The sequence below is a fragment of the Cyanistes caeruleus genome, chromosome 5 (assembly GCF_971803275.1).
Source record: "Cyanistes caeruleus chromosome 5, bCyaCae1.hap1.1, whole genome shotgun sequence".
In the NCBI taxonomy this organism is placed as follows: domain Eukaryota; kingdom Metazoa; phylum Chordata; class Aves; order Passeriformes; family Paridae; genus Cyanistes; species Cyanistes caeruleus.
This window is the reverse complement of record NC_141705.1, coordinates 43,429,372-43,444,986: the sequence shown is the minus strand read 5'-3', so window position 1 is coordinate 43,444,986 and position 15,615 is coordinate 43,429,372. Positions and strand designations below refer to the sequence as shown.

General features: G+C 38.8%; 1 long non-coding RNA gene across 20 annotated transcripts in view; it reads left to right on the top strand.

Moving 5' to 3' along the window:
* The window catches only part of LOC111927824 (uncharacterized), a 201,906-nt gene that overhangs the window by 96,227 nt on the left and 90,064 nt on the right, over positions 1-15,615 (top strand). For 2 of the 20 annotated variants that reach the window (XR_015287550.1, XR_015287541.1), the window contains one exon: positions 12,147-13,391. The exons of 15 other annotated variants lie outside the window; for them this stretch is intronic. This is a non-coding gene — a long non-coding RNA (uncharacterized LOC111927824). Of the gene's footprint in view, positions 1-1,790; positions 2,660-10,805; positions 10,905-12,146; positions 13,392-15,615 lie in introns of those variants that run through there. 3 more of the 20 variants (XR_015287534.1, XR_015287536.1, XR_002863775.2) reach the window with 3 other exon arrangements.

Genomic DNA, 15,615 nt, shown 5'->3' with positions numbered 1-15,615 from the left:
TGCTAACATTATGGTGTTCTCTCTCTGTTTTTATCTTGCTAACATCTTAAGTAAATTCATATGCTGTTTAATAAACTGCATTCCATGAATTCCAGTAGTTGCATATCATGCATGGTCATCACTTGTAAGCAGAGCCTTTCTCTGGGGGAGTCTGGGATGTTTTTAAAGAAACCCAACCAAAACTGGTGCTCTTTTCACTTGTTAGGTTAGTTTAGGTTGATGTTGCTTTCTCAAGCTGTCATACCCAGACACACATTCATGTTGTGGAAAGATTTCTTGGTTCCAAACAGTTTCCTTCTGTATATGGACTTCATTTTCTGCAGACAATCATTCCTAAACAGCTCTGTAAAGAGCTGAGGGTAAAGCATCTCTTTCAGGAGCTTGGGGATTAATACAGGCAATTCTATCAGAAATTGCTCTTTATTAAAGAGTGATGTGCCTAAGTCCAGGAGAATCAGCAAAAACCATCTTTCCTTCCTAGAAAATGCTATTTTCATTTAAATCTGATTTGGTTTTATCACATTTTTTTTCTGTTCTGGAATAAACCTTTCTGGAAATAAACCACAAGAAAGCTCCCTTGAAGCAAGATTTTGCTACTACTTTCTTCGCAGTTTTGAAAGAGTTTATTCAGGCTTTTGTACCTTACTCATCACCATAGTTTCTCTGAATGCTTTCCAGAGGATGCCAAGTGATGTGCATAATATCTGACATATGTGGTTTGTTATCTGTCTGATTGCCTTCCCAGAAGGAAAATTCTAAGTGCAGTAGTATGTTTGCTTTTGAAGGACTTTGGGGATGGGAGACAGTTCGTCTAGCCTTTGATTAGAAATTCTTGTTACTTTTCTGACCCTTCAGCAAATCTTGCTGAACTACTAGGCAGTCAGTGGCTGCTACATTTTGCTGTTAATTCTAGGAAAAAGCAGAAAGCAGTAACATTTCAATATTTATTCATGTTCCTTTAAGGAGCCTTAAGTGACAACTGACTTCTCTGTTAACGGAGGAACAGTAAAGGAAACAGTGAGATGACAAAAAATCCAACTAGCTGATATTAAATAGTTCACCTTAAGGTACTTACTGTTTATATGAACTCCTGGTTTCTGCTAACAGTCATATTATTGGACTGTTGCAAGACCTGACTTGTTTCCATTGTATGTGCAGGGTATGTAGTTGCAGGGGAGGAGAGCCATGGCTCAGGTGAGCCACTGGCAGGAAAAATGCCACGTGCAGACATGTTTCACTTGCATTGCTTGTACTTTTTGGCAGCAAGACAGTTCAACCTATCAGTATTGAACCCATGCATTCTAAATGTTTTCTTTCCATTTTACTGTCTAGATGCAGGGAGCTGTATCTTTTACCATGATTGATACGCAGCTATACCTGTTCTGGCATGATAATGGCATTTCTTGTTGATAATAATCTTTTCCTTCCCACAAAAATCTGTCACTAATAGCATGGACTCCACCTTTCAGAAAAGCAGGAACAAAGGCAAGACCCAGACAGGGCAAAGGTTAGCAAGTAATTTCCTATTCTCGCTTTAGATTTTCTTTGGTGTTTATGTACATGCCAACTTTAAAACCTGTTAATATTCTTACACAGATCTTGGATCCTCTTGTCTTTCTCAGTTTTACTTTCTTTGCTTTAAGTCTCTGGTATTCATTACACTATGGTTTGATGCATAGCCAGGCTTTGGAGTCTAAGAAGGCCGTTTTGCAAACTATTAAACTAAGAATTAATCTGGTTTTGTAAAACCACATGCATTTCCCCTCTTCTTATTTTGTTTCCAAAATTAGCCTTGCAAATGGAGCTTTGGGGCTGAACAAGAAATTGCTGAGATTTCTTCCTCCGCACCTACTCCAAAGGTTGAAGATGAATCATTGTGTTTCCTGGAGGAGCGTGGGGCCTGGCAAGTCTAGTGATTCAAAGTGAAGCCTTCATAGACATTACCAGTATTTTTTAAGCCCTGCTGTCTGCCACAGATCTGGGTTGTTTTCTAGAAAGTTAAGCTGCTTAACTGGTCTCTGAATGGTGAGAGCAGATCAGGAGTTATGGCCCAACTTAGACGTATTGATCATGGGGTGGGAGTCTGGCAGTGAAAAGGGGAGGAAGAGAGAGGATGAATCCAATGAACAAGAAGAGGTTGCACTTTCTGTAGATGCAGGTGCTGCATGGGAATCAGGGATTAGAGGGCACAAAGGAGACAGGGAGTTCTAAAGTCAGGTGAAAGAAGGCATTTATGGAGAATAAGGGGTTGGTCATAGGATGGCAGTATTGGTCAGAAAAGGAAAGGAGAAATAGTTTGTACAATATGGAGGAGGAAAATAGAGGTGGCAGTTCTCAGGTATAAGTAGCCTGTCATGCTGAAATGCGGAAATAAGTTAAATGCCGCATCTGCCTTCCATTTATTAATTTATTAGAGAAAGACAATTGTGATTAATTCCTGCAATAAGTGTGAAAGTGTTTTTGTAATTGTAGCAGTGCATATATGGGTCTGGATTTACTTTATAGGTGGGTTTTTTGCTTAATCTCATTAATATTCTAGGAAGGTCATTCTGGTGATGTACTGCTTCTGTATGAAATTCCCTTCAGTCTTTACAGTGTCTTCTATCATGAGATTCTCTGGAAGGACCTGAGGGACTGAGTAGATAATCTATTAATTCAGGTAAACATTTATTATGTTTTTCTTTTCAAAAATGAGAGAGTAGTTTTGGCTCCAACAAATCCTCACTGGGTTTATTTCATGCACACACACCATTGTGAAAAGTCTTAATCTATTCATCTCATGATTGAATTTTATGTCCTTTCTATTAAAGTTATTCTGTAAGTGATGCAGTCCACTGGATTAAGGGATTGTGAGTGCTGAATAGGATTTGTTGCAACATATTGTCAGAAAGGAAGAATTTCTTGATTTAAAGCTGATAATCAGATAAGCTCCAAAAATAGTCCTAGGTGCCTCTTTTTAGTACTGTATGCTTTTCATTTACCTGGCTGTGGGCATGTAGAGCTCTCCTCAAAACAGGCACTTTTTTCTTTAAGGGTTTCATCTGACACTGATTTGTACCAAGTAGTACCCTACTGACAATTGATATCATACAGAAGGTTGACAGACTGGGTTTTAAATTAAGATGAGAACAAGAAGGGATCACAGAAAAGAAAGAAGAACTATTAAAAATAATGAAAAAAAGAGGCAAGAACTAGAAGTTAAGATCACACAGTCATTTGGGATTTCAGTCACCTTGAGTTACAAAATGTTCTTTATTCATACTGTTTTAATTGGAGTGTTAAACAGTTTAACAAGAATAGTTCATGCATAAGTCTTTTTAAAGAAATTAATTTTGAAAGGACATATGCTGAAAGAGCTTGTGAGAATACAAAAGAAACTTTATGAATATGAGACTATGGGAAGCACTGTGAGACAGGTAATTTACCACCACACTGTCTAGGTAGTGGATTTGCCTCTTTCTTTTTTTTTTTCCTTTTTCCTCTTTTAGCCTTCTTGTATTTTGTGTTCTTCTTAGGCATCACCTTTCTGCTTTCCATGTGTAATTTGGTTCCTGGATCCAACTTGTGCTTGTTTGATACCACCAAAAAACATTTTCAGATCAGTTAATTAATTCCTGGTATTTGTAGCCTAATGGTATGCAACTTATGTATATTACTGTCAGTAAGCATTGAAAAGACCTAACAAATCAGCCCTGAGCCTTGGAATTCTATATGCCAGCACTTGTGGGAATCATTGCTCATTTCTTCACTGTGCTACATGCCAGCAATACTAACATAATTCACCTGGGTGGGGTTTTTTTGTAGGAATGCTGTTTCTTGCATGACAATTCAATTTACAAGTTAAAATCTGTGTTTCAAACAAACAGAAATAAATCTTGTGCATATTATATCCACTTTTTATTTCTTTATCCTTCCTCTCTAGATTCTGGTTCCATGTTTTTGAATTCCAGGTCTTCCTAATTTTTCTATAGACAGATCCCCACCTGAAAAGCTCTGATCTCCACCTGTCCCTTGTATTTTCACAGTTGGCATATTTGGATCATTGCTTGCTTCTTGTTGGCTTAATTATTTGAGGTTCTGAAATATTTCTGATTGTTTGCCTCAGGGGAGTTGATGCCAACCCATGATACACTATCACAGCAGTAGAGTTTACAAAGGGAAAGTCTTGTGTTCCCCCTTGGTGAATGAGCTCTGATTTCTGTAGCCAAGGGAGTTCTGCATGTGAAGACAAGGAGTGTCCTACCCTTAAACCAATTAAATCTACCTTACACTTAGATGGTTCCAGCTGCCTGTGGACCTTGACACCTAAATGCACGTGCTGTTTCACCTTAAAATCCCAAACACAAAACAACTCTGCAAAAGTTTATCTGAGCAGACCAAAGATCTCTGTTCATGGTTAGACACAAGCAAATTAATCCATGGTGTCATTTGACTGACTCAGCTGCTGTTGCAACAGAGGTTAATTTAAGTCTGTTTTGCTTCCTTTAAAAAGCAATATGAGGAGAGAAAAGAGCTTCGCAAATAGTTAGGTTGAAAATTTGGCCAAGATCTACACAACTGAAGTAGCAGGGAGATGAGGGAATGGGGCATTAGGTAAGAATATTATCTGCATTTTCTATGCACTTGGATAATTTTACAAGTATGACCTTAAAAAAAAATCTTTTTAACATTTGTATAATTTTCCTTCCTTCTGGCCAAAACACAGGATCTTTGACCATCTGTAATTTTATGCTACCATGTACAGTTAACATTTAAAAGTACCTAGTTGTTTAATGCTGACTATTCTGTATTCTCAGCTACCATGCTTTTAGCAAGAACAAGATATGCAAGTGCAGAACATAGAGAACATTTTACAAGAGATTGGATTAATGGACGTGATTTCACAGAGGATCTTTTTTGTTTTCTTAATACTTTACTATAATAATCTGAAAATAAGACTAAATGCAGCTTCTACTACCCTAAGTGATGAATGTAGCATTTTTTCTTAAGTTGCTGACCCTGATATTAGTGAAGAAAGGAACTTAAATAATGCAACACCCTGTTGCTAATATAGCTTTTTCTTTTTCCTTGTATGAGGTTCATCAAACACGTTACATACTCTTGGCTGAATAAATTGGTGGGGGACTTAGGTTCTGTAACAATGTTATAAATTGTCCATCTTACAACCAATAAACATTTTCATTCCACACACCACAGTAAGTGTGACTTCTATGATCTGTTTAAGATATTCCAGGTTCACACAGGTACTGGGAGATGGTGATCTTTTTCTTCCCTGCCAGTCCTGGTAATAGCACCTCGGGTCAGGGAGCTCATTTCATCAAAACCTAATGGATTTTTGACTGATCAGGGTTGCATTTATTTTATTTCCCCCCTTCCCCACCCCTTCAGAACTGCACTTTTTTTGTCAGTTCTGTTTTTCAATCTAGATGATGGCATGCCCGAATAAACAAACTGCTGCCAGTAAGGAGGCAGGGGGATCAAGCAGGCAGGGAAAGTAAAGGCTCATCTTTTCAGCAGCAGCATTACTGTGGTTAATTTTTCACATTTTGATGCTGTACATTAAATTATACCAAAACAGATATTCTGCATATCTGCCTAATGCAACATATAAAGACAGGAGTACCATTATTTTAATATTTGTCACAAACTTTACTGCACACAGATCAGATCTTAGTTGACATTTCATTGATTTGTACAACTGTTAAGTATCTTACATGTCTGTGATGTATAGTTAGGAAAAAACCCATTTGCTTTGCATATTTCAAGACATTAAAATCAATACACCATATTCTGTGCTAAAATGACTATATGAAGTGACATTTATACTTTTTGTTCTGTCTACAAGTACGTAACCAATTTTTAGAAACTTGGGGGTTTTTTACAGAGAATATTTTATGTGTGTAGGGAGATGTAATGACAGTTTCATCAATAACTTGGTAATCTCAGGGTTATTTTACCACCAGAGCTCTAGGAAGGAATTAATTTTCTCTAACTTTCAGTAGTCCTTTTTGTTGTTTCCTCGCACCTTTCTTAATGGAACTGAGACAGGTTTCAAGTTCCAAGACATTTGATAAAATATTTGCTAGTGCATGGTAAAAATAATTATAATGATTCTGGACAAAATCCTGAAAACTATTGAAAAAACAGAATTTGGAGACACTTGAGTCCTGGCCTTCTGAATAATAGAATTCTTAAGTTTGGAAAAGACCTCTAAGATCATCAAGTCCAACCATTAACCTGGCATCACTGTGTTCACCAACAAACTGTGTCCCCAAGCGTGGATGCTAAATGCAAAAACCAAGCAGGGAACAGAGCCTGTGTGAAACTAACTCACACTGGCCTCTTACTCTGGCCTGAGAAAGCATGAGAAAGAATCCAAACAGTCCTTGGTAAAGGACAACAATCTTTGCAGGTGGTGTTTGGGAAACAGTCAAGGAGTGATGTTCCACTTAACCAATGATGGTAGATGTGTTGCTTTAATGACCAATGAGAGTTTTACCTCTTGGACCTTCTCAAATGTGTGTATAAAAGAGGATCAAGAATAATAAACTTTGCTCTCTTGGACAATGCAGCTAAGAGAGTTAGTGTCGTACTTCTCGCCGTTCCTCATATAGTAGTGCCCATCCACAAACCTTTTATAACACTTGCAGTCATGGTGATTCCACTGCTTCCCTGGGCAGTCTGTTTCAAAGCCTGACCACCCTTTCAGTGAAGGAATTCTTCCTAATATCCAACATTCTTCCTGGTGTAGCTTGAGGCCATTTCCTCTCATCCTGTCTCTGGTTACCTGGGAGAAGAAGTGGATCCTGACCTGGCTACAGCTTTCTTTCAGGTGGTTGTGGAGAGCAGTAAGGTCACTCCTGAGCCTCCTCTTCTCCAGGCTAAACACACCCCAGATTCCCCAGCTGCTTCTCACAAGACTTGTGCTCCAGACCCTTCACCAGCTCCATTGTCCTTCTCTGGACATGTTCCAAGCACCTCAAAGTCCTTTCAGTAGTGAGGGGCCCAGAACTGAAGACAGGATATGAGATGCTCAGCCTTACCAGTGCTGAGCGCAGAGGGAAAATCATTGCCCTGGTCCTGCTGGCCACGCTGTTCCTGATAAAAACCAGGGTGCTTGGGGTTGTTGTAACCCAAGGGCAGGATCTGGCACTTTACCTTGTGGAACCTCATGCAATTGGCCTTGGGACATGGATCCAGTCTTTCCAGATCCATTCTCCAGCAAATCAACACTTCCACCGAGTACTGTGAAGGCAAATATTTTAAATGAGTCTTGATCATATTATGGAAATACAGTCATGTAACCAGAAGAGAACATTTCTGACACAAGAAATTTGCTGTGGGTCCCTGCTTATCTGACTTTGTTTGTTTTCCCTTGGAAAAGAGAGGTTATCTTCCTGGACTGAAGGGTTATCTTCCTTGAAAGGAACATGAATAACTGGAATAATTTTGATGATTTATGTTTTTTTATCCCTGTGCATCAGGGGATCAGGGGTTCTTGATGTTCTTCTGTGGGTCAGGAGTGATTTCTCTTGCCTCTTTCCCAGTGAGGCACAGGGCTGTTGCAGTGAGTGCCTGCTTTGAGGCTTGTTTGCCTTCTGTTGTCTCCTGAGTCAATCAGAATGGTTTCATCTAGAGAGGAGCTGAAGTCAGGGTATATGGCTGCTCCTTGTGACACTGAATTATTACCTGATTGGTGTGTTTTTGTTTAGACTGTCATTCTCTTATTTGGGCTTGGGAAGAAGTTTGCTCTGAAAATGGTACAGCTGTTTGTTGTTTGATTTTTGTGGATTTTTTTTTTTTTTGTTGTTTGGGTTTTTAGCTGTTTGGTTTGGTTTTTGCAGAGCTCTATAATATAAGTCATGAGCTTTTTCAGATTTACTCTAAGTGTTATCTAAATAATCCAGTGCCATTTCATGGACCTTAGTCTCTTCTACACTGTTCCTTTCGCACATTAAATTTCTGTGGGGGTGTTTTTGTGTGTGTGAAATACATTATTTATGGTGTTGTCTGGAACAGATGTTGTGAATAAGATATCTATTGCCCATGATTGTGAAATTCTAGTCTCAGCAGGCTAAGGGATCATTTCCACCCTTATGGGAGATTTGTTTGGCTAAAATTTACCTGATACTGAACTCTACTGCCTCTCGTTAGACTCGTACAAGGAAAAAAGATGAGCCTATTCTGCATGGAGTATGGAGATAAAAAGGTATTTCCTTCCATCACCTGCCCTCCTCCCCATCCTTTGTTAGTCCACCCAACTGTGTTTCTAGCATCTATGGGAGAGCAAAGGGTAGTAGTTTAGAGGCAAATATGGGATCACACTTAACCTGCTTCACACCTTTGATTTGTACTTGCAGAGAATCCTTGCAGAAACAAGTACAAAGTTATGATGTATGAATTGTTGAGGGGGTCTCCAACACAGCCATAAGAATTGAAGGTTGTGGGGCAGCCTTGGCCTGAGCTTCCTTTTGGGTTGGGATGCCTTCTGGCATCCTTCATGGCATTTTGAAGAAGGCACAGGGAATGCAAACTACATGAGGATTTTTCCAAACAGCTTCCAGCAGTTTTATCTGTGATAGGCGATAATCAGTGGCTGTTAAAGTCTGAATGCAAAAAAACCACTCTGGCTGAGATTTGACATCATCTTTCTGAATGGGGGATAAACAGAGAAATATTAGCTTTGATCTTATAAAAATATGGAGGCTGGAGGCTGGCTTTTAACCGAAGGCATTCAAACTGTATAATTCCCCAAATATTGTGTAGCAGACACTTGTCACTTTATAAAAGCAGTAAATAATCCTATTATGTGCTATAGTTCAATTTATAAAGGCTGAGTTACGGACTTAATTCAAACCTGTTTATTCAGAAAAGCACAAACTGTATTTTGAAATGAAGTCTGCACACACTGGGATCTGAATCCATAGAAACAGATACTGCATCTTGCAGTGAGAAAAGCTTCTGTTGAATCATACTGCTTCACATACTGAACATAATGCACTGGGTAAGGAGGTGTGTATTCAGTGGTCACCAAGTTTATAGCCCCACCAGGGTCTTCCTAGAGTAAGTGAACTTTATTGGAGGTGCTTGTCTTTTTTTAGATACAAAATACAGCAAGAATCTTAGAATAAATTGTGGCATAAAAGACATTAAAGGCTGGAAAATATTCTAGTCACTTTTAAAATGTCTAAGCCATCCTTGCTCTGTAAACTGTTTTCTGGTGATTGATGGCAGGTGGCGTGGGGCTGTTAGCTGATGGAGTCCTTAAATAGAACACCAGACAACTTCAGATATACCTGACATTGGAAGGCAGGGCTTATCAGCAGCTCTCTGTCTTGTTTCCTGAGGAAAGGGCATAAGTAGTATAGTATAGGAAGTACAGATATTAGGAAGTTTCATTTTTTTTCCCCCTGTGTAACAGTCAGACCTGAACGAACTTTGAACACGGATGGGAATCCAGTCCTAATTGCTTAAACAGAGGCAGATGATGCTCTAAAATTTTGTGTATAATTAAAAATGTCCTGATAATCAAAGGCATGGAGTGCATACAGTATTAATGTACTCACTTCATCAGTACTCAAAATTAGTCCTGATTTAGGAATTCAAATAGGAAATTAAACCACTTTTGTTTCGCTAGAATTTATTTTGGGCCATTCTTAGTGCCTTTTTGATTCATTACACTTTTCTTTTTTTCTCTCTTTAAGTTTTCATGCTTTGGGTTTTTGGTTTTTTTTTTGTTTCCTTTTTCTTTTTATTTGGGTGGACCTTCATGTCTTGTAACATTTAATGTCTCGGTAGGGTAACATAGCTCTGTTCTCTTAGCTGTCACCTGCCGTCAGCCTTCACAGCCACCACCATCATCTCTCTTCTCTCCTGGTTCTTTGCCATGCCATGAGCAACATCTTTGATGCAATATAGACTAAAATGACAATGATGGACAAAATATAACTTCTTTTTATATCCAGAACAACCATCAGGCACTGCAAGTTATCCATAGTACTTGAGATCAGCGCTTGGCTGTAAGTGCAAAATGCTGTGCACTTTTTCTATGATGCAAACTTTTAAAAAAAACCAGTCTGGACTAATTTCCTTCTTAATGCCCCACATATTCAGTCATAGGTCAAATTCAAGTTTTTGCACTGCACTTAATTTAAAATTAAATGGATTTATAAGAAATGTCTTGAACAGTATCATGATGTCAGTGGTATGCCAGCTGAACAATGGTAAACGTTGAAGTGGAAATGGTATTTGTGGGAGATGGATGAAGTCCTCTGGGCTGTGATCAGAGTAATTACAAACTTGTGTGTTTAAACCTGCATCTCTGCCTGCCTTTCCTGTGATATGGACATCAGCCACGGTGACAGTGCTTCACTTACTCCTTAGCCTTGTCCATGCCAGTCCAATGTCTGACCACAATTAGTTCTTTTTACACATTATAGCTATCCATGGAGGGTCATTCTATTAATAAGCAAGTTTCCAGTTGGGTTAGATTTTGAGTAAAAACTACTGTGAAGTCTTCTGCTGTGCTTTATAAAGGTGAACAGGTTTCAGTGGTGGAACAACCCCTAAGGTAGAGCCAATTTCTGCTTTGTGGTTGCAGAACAGAGCAGTTATTCCTGGGGAGGATACTTTTTGTCTGCTTTCTGCGGTCGGTTGAACAGAGGTCAGGTTTGTTGGAAGCCGCTTAATTGTACAGGCAGCACTGCTCAGACCATGGAGCACAGCTTCATGCTGTTCTCTCAGCTGTCTGCTCCTTCTGCAATGATTGGCTCTGCTTCTTTTCAACTGCGAACATCTCGCTACAGGCCTTCCTTGATCGTGCTGCCTTATGGCTCGAGGCCAACATGTGGGCAATAATCACCATCTGGAGAGAGAGGGAGATTCAGGGCCAGCTGAACTTGGCTGTAAGTAGCATTTGAAATGGGACATTGGAGGCTCTACACCAGGCCACCATTCTTCTATACTGAAAAGCCTTATTCTACCCCTGTCCCCTGGCAGGTGGTGGCTCTGCAAGTACCTACAGGAGCTGCTACTGCTGGGGCAGGAGCAGCTTGTACTGATCAGCTGCTCCAAGCAGGGCAGCCTTTCCTGCTTCAGCCAGTTCCTTAGGGTGCTAAAAGCAAACTGGTATGGAGTAGGAATAGCCCCTGCACAGAGCAGCCAGATAACTTTAAGTAAGCAGGAAGCTTTTGCCTTAGTAGAGGACCTGGTGGGCTGTATTTTGTCTCTGCAAGAGACAGTGCCCCTGCTGAGTTTGGGATTGTGTCCCCATCTAAAACACATCTGCAGACTACAGGTTTCAGGGAACATAGTAATGCAAGGCAGAGTATCTCAGTGCCTTTGAGTGGAATGGGCAATTTCCCCACTGCTGTTATTTGGGATGAGGGCTAGTATCACATTCTTGTGATTTTTTTTTTTGTAATCCTATTTTGGATGCTTCCATAACTTAAAAAGGAAAATAAAGCTGTATCGAGTATCACACCACTAGTTTCCATTTGTTAAAGACATACTTTTACATCAGAAATAACTTACTGCCTCATGGCTTGTCTTACGATCTGCCTGTTTTCCTTTGCTTATCTGGGTCCAAGAGTATTTGCAGGGGAGAGGCAGGAAAGGAATGCAACTGCTAAGCTCCTTATGGCCCACGTCACTGCCTGGCAGCATTCTCCAGCTGTTAAGATGGATGTTTTATGTACGTGGCAGTAGAGGTAGATTGTTTTCTGTGTGAGATGTATGGTTTTATTAGAAAGCACATGCGTCTCATTGCATGAAGTTCTATGCTTTCCAGAACAGAAGCATTTGAATTATGTTCTAAAAATCCATCATATATCCTGCTTGTTCTGATTTCGGTTAAGTTGTGATAATCTGTTTTTCTGAGCACCAGAGTTAAAATATGGCACCATCCATATTCTTCATTCAGCATAGATACGTACCTGAAAAGTCATTTTTTTTCAAGAGTTAAGAATGCCTGTACTCTTGATAAATCTATCCTGAACACCAATGAATAACCTGAAGAAATTTTGAATTAATTCTGATATGTTTTATCAGAAGTATGGACAAGCCTTTCTCCCTTTTGCTTTCTTTCTCCTGTTCTCTCTCTCTCTCAAAGGAATTCTTCTGCAAGGTGCTTTGTTATTGCTGTCTAGGTTTTCTTCCAAGATCTAAGATGTAGTGCTACTTTGGAAATGGAATTAAATCACTTGGATGAAGAGCAAAGGTACCTCATGTCATCTCTGTTGAAATCCCAAAATAACTAAGTGGGGATTCATGAAGATATGCCTCTCTGTTTTCCTGCATTGGATTTCTTAATTTTTGTAGATTAAGTAGAATGTTTGATTATTTACAGGTAATACTGCTGGAAAAATCTGTGATTCTGTTCTCTGTAGAAAGATCTAATATTTTTAATTTTGTGAAAGATGCACTACTCAAGCTGCAATTAGCATGCATTCAGTCTGCCCCAATGTCCCTGAATATGTGCAGTCCCAGGATTACACTGATTGATCAGAACCTCTCCTGCAATTTCCCCTTGTACATATCATGCATCATGCCAAGTGTGAAAAGAAGATTAAAAAGTACAGAAGGAAGCAATAAATTAGAGCATATTCCTTCTGAAACCTGAGACATTTGAAAAATGCTGGAGTTTTTAATTTTAGCATCCTCTAGTACTAGTAAATGGTTATGAAATCTACTTTAAATGTCTGTCTTCTAAACACACTTACTACTTGGTCGCCTGAGAAATAATGGCCTGCTACCTCTGTGGCATCATTAATTCAAGCAGCAGAAGCTTGTACTAACTATATCTAGAGCTCTCACTATTAAGTATTGCTCTGTATAAAGAAATTTATATTAATAGCTTAGGCACTTTTACTGTGATTTCATACATTAAACCAATGGTAATGTTGTAAAACTTAGGAAGCCAAAAGTTAAGAAATACTACAGTCAGTATTCTCTGCAATCTTAAATTGATATTCATGTGCATAAACACCATAATGCACTATTTTATTGCACACTTCTTTCCTCCAAAATGCTTCAGCCTCATTAAATACGTAGAATAAAAATGGTATCATTCACTGTTGCAAAATGAGGTGTGTGTGGTGAAAGAATGAAGGGTTCATTAGGAGAATGATGTCATGGAAAAAGCAAATAAATGCCATTCTTATCCCTTGTAGTCTTTTCCTGCATCTGCCACAAAATAATTTGGGGAAGTTTCTTAAATTTTTATAAGTGTCACTTATTATAGATCTTTCTACAAACCTAGCTCAGTGCTATAAAAGTGCTGAGCTCTCACAACCACAGCTGATGTCTTATTGGAGTTCTGCTTTGAAATACAAAGTTCTTTAAAAGGCTATATAACAGATAAATAAAAGTTTGTTATCAATTTAAGTTATAAATTCTTGCAGTTTTCACTTCTGCTATACCTTGATTGCTTTGTCTGAAAAAAGGGGACAGTAACAAAATGGACTGGAGTGGTTGAGGTGTTTGGGGGAGAATACTGTAGAAAAAACCAGGAGAAAATCAGGAACTCTATAGACAGCATAGGAAAGACTGTTGTGTAAGTAGTAAGGTCAAGGGTCAAAATTAGGGTAAAAGTAACCAAGGGGTTATAACAGCTCACTCCTTGAGCTCTATCTATCCTGAGTGCAAATAACACAGGAGTCCAATTGAAAAATTCTATGCATATCATTGATAACAATATCATAACCTCTATGTACAGTGGAATTGAAGTAAGGCTTCTGTTACTGCCTGTTCTGAACCCTTGACTCTTCAACTTGATGGCCTTTTTCACCTTGCATACTTTTTTTTTCCTGTAATAAAAGCTTCATACATATAAAATTTGAGAATATAATAGGTATGCATCTGGATATAAATTCTCACGAATTTTTATGGATACCTTCTACATGCAAAGAATATTCAGTGTGGACACAAAATATTCAGTGTAGTCTTTCTTCCAAAGGAAGTCCCCATTTGTTAGTGTTAATAACCAGCTCACATCCATTCTGAATGAGCAGCTGCAGAGAATCAGGATATTGGAGATGATGCTTCCCTCTGGGTTGCTACAATAAACTCTTGTTTTGGTGCTTTGATTCAAAGCACTGAAAATCTCCAAAGGAATGTGTCAGGACACCGAAGGATTCTTTTCCACTTGCAGTACAATGGAGGAAATATTCTCAGGCTATCCAGAGAGATAAATATGAGATTGCAATACATTAATTGTATTTAAAATGAAAGTGTGTTGAAAGCACTCCATTGAATATTAAGTAGATCCTATTATAATATACCTCAGATCAGAGTATAGGATTTTCCCTTAATACTTTGCGAGCTACTGCTTATCTTAACTACAGAAGACATTCTATACTAAGGCTTATTTTGGCTATAGATTCAAGGGTCCCGAGTCTAATATGGCCTGTAAGATGACTGAACTGCAGTAGTACTTGCTGAATGATTCATTGAACAGTGTTCACATCATCCTCAAAGAAAAATACTTTTCCTTTCTGCTCAGTGAACAGAAGCAGCTGCTGTGAATATGGGTATTGACAAGAGGCTAACGGAATCAAATGAGTAATATGCAGAGGGAAGAGAAAGCACATCTATCGTGTTCATGCAGGAGGTAATAAGTAATATTGCTGTAATACTTACTTTTCCAAATAAAAATTGTTTACATTAATATATACCTCCTATCCTGATTGAGCCCAAGGTATTTTTTTTTTTAATTCATAGCCAGTGTAGGATCTGTATGTGTAAGCAGGAAAAATATATGCAGCCAAGTCAGGAAACCCAAATGCCAGAAATGGACTCCGAAAATTTGTGTATCATGTAGCAATCAAATGAAGCACATTTCAGATAATTAAGTACATACTATTTCAATAAACCATTTTGACACATGGCATGCTATGTAGGATTTGAATCCAAAGCTTCAGGGCTAGATTTACAACCTTTGTTATTTTGTGTTGATGCAGTTACTATCAGATTGCAACTGGTATTGCTTTTGCTGACAGTAGCAGCAGTAAATCATTACTCTGTGAAGAGTCATAACGGAGAGCTGCACAGCAGCAGGGACATCAATTCTGCAGGTAGTGTGGAGAAGCTTCTGGATTTGGCAACTGGAAAATCAAGCAACTGAGATTTGAACCTCCCATGTTATCATCAGTGGAGAGGGAAATAGACAATGGAAATGGACTGTAGAAAAACCTAAATTCCTTGTTAAGAACTTCAGTGTCTCTGAAACAGGATGTTTCATTTGTTTGAATTGAGCCAAATTTGGGCATATTTTAATAGGCCCAGAAAATACACATATTCTTTTCAGGATTGCTAAATGCTAAAGTCCTCTTCTGCCTACATTCCCAGAAAGACCAAGTCACTGACATATGATTGAAGCTGCAAGGTCTTGAGTGCCTGCAAGCTTGGACATCTCCAGGGTGGATTCATTAGGCCAGGTGCTCCAGCCTGCCATACAGAAGTGAGCTGGTGTCATTATGAATTACAAATTATCTTAACCAATATCAACTTTCCAGTAACGCTTGTGTTGAATTTTGATTCATCTTCATAGTAGTTTTTTTTCTTCTGCCGAGTGGAGATGGGAAAGCTGCAACTTGTGTGACCCCCAGCCCTACCACC